Source organism: Chelonoidis abingdonii, chromosome 4 (genome assembly GCF_003597395.2).
Source record: "Chelonoidis abingdonii isolate Lonesome George chromosome 4, CheloAbing_2.0, whole genome shotgun sequence".
In the NCBI taxonomy this organism is placed as follows: Eukaryota; Metazoa; Chordata; order Testudines; family Testudinidae; genus Chelonoidis; species Chelonoidis abingdonii.
In genome coordinates, this window is record NC_133772.1 from 662,958 (window position 1) to 666,687 (window position 3,730).

The window sequence follows — 3,730 nt, forward strand, 5'->3', positions numbered from 1 at the left end:
CTGACATCTCCACTTTGAGCCCCTCGCCGCCTTCGCCCCTGGAGCACGGGATGGGCTCTGCGCCGTGAGCCTCCCGCAGCAGTGCCCACCCCCCATACGCCAGGGGGCTCTGGACTACGTTGACCAGAATGCTTTGCAGAAGGGCCAGGGTGAGGCATGGCGGGGCATTGGATTCTGCCCGCATGGCCTTATCGGAGCTGTAGTTCTGTGGCAGTTCTGTGGCCTCCCTGTAAGATTCCATCTCCACCCCCCCTTGCGCTGCCCCCCACCCCATGTGACCGCCCCACAGCACCAGCCCCTGTCTGAGAGAATAGGTCAGTTCCTGTCAGCCCCTTGGGAGCCCGCCTCCCACAATGCCCTGCAGCGCTGGCCGGGCTCCCCCGCGTGCATTGTGCATTGCACGGGGGCGGGCGCACGAGGAAGCACGTGCTGCGAGGCTGCCATGTGCTGTATGGGGGTGAGGGGCGGGGCTGTGACTCAGGGGTGGGGCTGAGGGGAGGGGCAGTGTTGTGTCCTAGGGGGTGGAGCTGTGCTGGGGTGTGGCCGAGGGGGGCAGCAGCGGGTGACGGGGAAGAACAGCTTAGCTGGCTGGTGAGAGGGAGTGGCCAGGGACAGACCCCCCCCCCCTTGTACTTAGAGCCCCCTTCAGGATCTTTTCAGGTGGGTGAGGCAAAGCATCACATTTCCTGGTAATACGTGTATCAGTCCACACGGTGTCACATGTCTATGAGCTCTATATTACACTCGTGCACTCACACTCATTCACACTCACACACACTTGTTGTTACCACCGAGTTGCCCCCGTGACGTCACTGGCAGATGAGTTAGATGGGGGGGCCGGGTCGATGCTCCCATGTGGATGAGACGAGACTCGGGTCCTGTGCAAGACACCTCACATTTATCGCAGCTTTGCTCTCACATGGATTTGCACCAGTGTCCCCCCGCTGGGGCCTTGTGCTGCTCCTCTCCGGGGGTGTCCCAGCTCCGTTCTGCTGGCTCCCAACCCTTGCGGCCATCCTAGGTCTGAGCTGGCCCCGTGGTACTCGTGTGGGGCTGGCTCCAGCCCCTGTCCAAGGGGTGCAGGTGGCTGGAGGTGCTGCCTCCCGCCTTCCTCAGCCAACGGGCAATTGATGAAGGGGGGCAGATCTTATTCTGCTCTGAGCAAAAAGCGATTTTTCTTCTCCTTAGACTGGCCGTGGGGGCGACAGCACCGAGCCCGGACTCAACATTATGGTTCTATCGCAGGATTTAGTAGGAAGTTCCCATAGCAAAGGACGTGGGCCAGAGTGGCCTGAAAACAGTCGCACGTGGATGGCCCTAAGGCAAAGTCATAGGAAAGTTACACGAAGCTGCTTAATGTAGAGATTTATCCACACCCCCTGGTGGCCCCTGTCCTGCCCCCTCCCAGTCTGGTCCCCCCTGCAGGTACATGGAGGACACATCCAGCGCACGGGGTCACCATCTATACTCGGGGTCACCTTCCTCACATGTGGCAGTAAGTGAGAGTCCCTGACGGTGAGTCCGGAGAACCCAGGCAGTCGGGCCCTCTGCTCTAACCACCAGCCTCCACTCCCCTCCCAGAGCCTGGAGAGAACCCAGGAGTCCGGGCTCCCAGCCCCCTCTCCAAACCTTCTATTCTCTCCCCATGGCAGTGCCACCCTGAAGTTGTATCCCTACTTCCAAGCTCTGCAGGCTTTTAAAGGTGAGGGAGCCCTCATCTCAGTACTTAGGGGGCTGGGCTCCATGGGGCATGAAAGGGGGACCCTGGAGCCCCCTGTTTCTTGGGGGAGTTGTGTGTTGGGGGGCTCTGCTGGCCTCCCCACACCTCCAGGGATGTTGAGTGCCCCTCCCCTTGGAGGCCTGGGGCGGGGTGTCTGACCCCTTCCCCACCTGGCCTCCGAGAACTGCACCTCCACGCAGAAGCTGTGTCCCTGCCCCCCCCCTCCCCCGCGTGAGCTTCCAGGACAAGCTGGGGCTGGAGCATTGGGGTGGGGGTAGGGCGGGGCTGCGAGGGAGAGGGGCTGGGAGTGGAGCTCTCTGGGAAGGGGCGGGGCTATCTGGGAAGAGGTGTGGCTGAAAGGGAGAGGGTGGAGCTACCCCAGAAGGGGCGGGGTTATCTAGGAATAGGCGGGACTGGATGGAGCTCTCTGGGAGGGTTCTGCCATGGGGCAGGGGATTGGGGGAGTCTGTTGTGGGGGTTCGGAAAGCTGCCTTGGGGGGCAGGGGATGTGTGTGGGGTTAACACACAAACGGTGCTCCCAGGGCATTGTGGGTAACAGGGAAAGGGGTGGGAGGGGGCAAAGGGGGGGGAAGTGATCCCAGGGCATTGTGGGTAACAGGGGGAGGAATGTTTCGGGGGGGGCAGCTGGGGGGGGAAGCTGCTCCCAAGGCATTGTGGGTAATAGGAGGAATGTTTGGGGGGGGGTTGTGAGCAGCAGGGGGGCAGGTGCTCCCAGGGCATTGTGGGTAAACCCCCCATCTTTCCCCCCCCCAGGCAATAGGGGAGCAGACCTGTTGAGCAGTACTACTGGTTGCCGCAGTGCATGCTGGGAAAGGCACCCCTGCCCCGTGGTGCCCTCACTGCCAGCTACCCCCAGAGCTGGGGGGGCACTGGGCCAACACCTCAAGATCCCTGATTGGCTGGCACAATGCACTGCCGGGACTAGGTGCACTGTGCCCTCATTGGGTGGCATGTCCGAGGCCTGTGCCCCCTTGTCTCTCATTGGCCGATTCTGCTTGCTCCGCAGAGGGGCTGTTTATGATTGGATGGGCCCACCCACAGCTGTGCTGGCGTGTGATGCACCCCGGGCCCTCCCTTGTCTGTCATTGGGTGACACCATACACCTGAGACCCTCTGATCGGTTGGTATGGCCAGCACCTGCCACCACCCTTCAGTCCGTGACTGACAGCTGTCAGGGGGGCAGGGCTCAGCAGGCCATTGCGCTCACTACCCCACCAAGGGTATGACCTCCCCCCACCGCAAAGGATGCTGGGAGTTGCTAAGCCCTCCCCTGAGCTGGTTCAATGGGGGTGCAGCCCCAGGGTCACCCTAAGGTCAGCTGGGGGGGTTGGGGGCACCACTGATGGGCAGGGGCCAAGCTTGGCAGCAGGAAGTGATGTCTGCACACTTGGCATGAGTTCAAAGATGGCCACCCTTGTGGCAGGAAGTGATGTCATCCATGCCAACACTCCCTCAGTGCTCAGCCCCCCCAGCTGGGCCTCCTGCAGCTGCACTGAATTCTCCCCTAGGATAAATGTCTCCCACCCTCAGCTCCCCCCTTGGGCCTCTGCTGGACCCCCCCAGCCCTCTCTGCCTCACACTTGAGGGGCCGGTTTCCCCTCCCACCAGGCAAAGCCCCATCAGTCATACAAAACGTCAAGTTTCTTTATTCAGGGGGCTGGGGGGAACAGACCTGCCCCCTTCATCCTTACCCCACAATTCCCTCTTCCCTGCTGGCAATGAGCGAAATCACCCCCCCGCCCCGCCAGCCAGGTCAGTGGGGGCCCCCGCGCCACCCCTCTCCGCTGGGGGTGGGTATGAGGCCTGGGCAGGAGACCCGGCACGGCCGCGTGTGCCCCCCCAGGCATCGGGGTGTCGTCCAGCTCGTCTCTGTGTCCTGTGGCGTTGCCAATGAGTCCGGAACCAGGTTCGCTTGGCTAGGCTCAGAGCTGGGGGGAGAGCAGCTGTGAGGGGGGGCTCCATGGGAACCGGCTTCATCCCCCCCCCCCC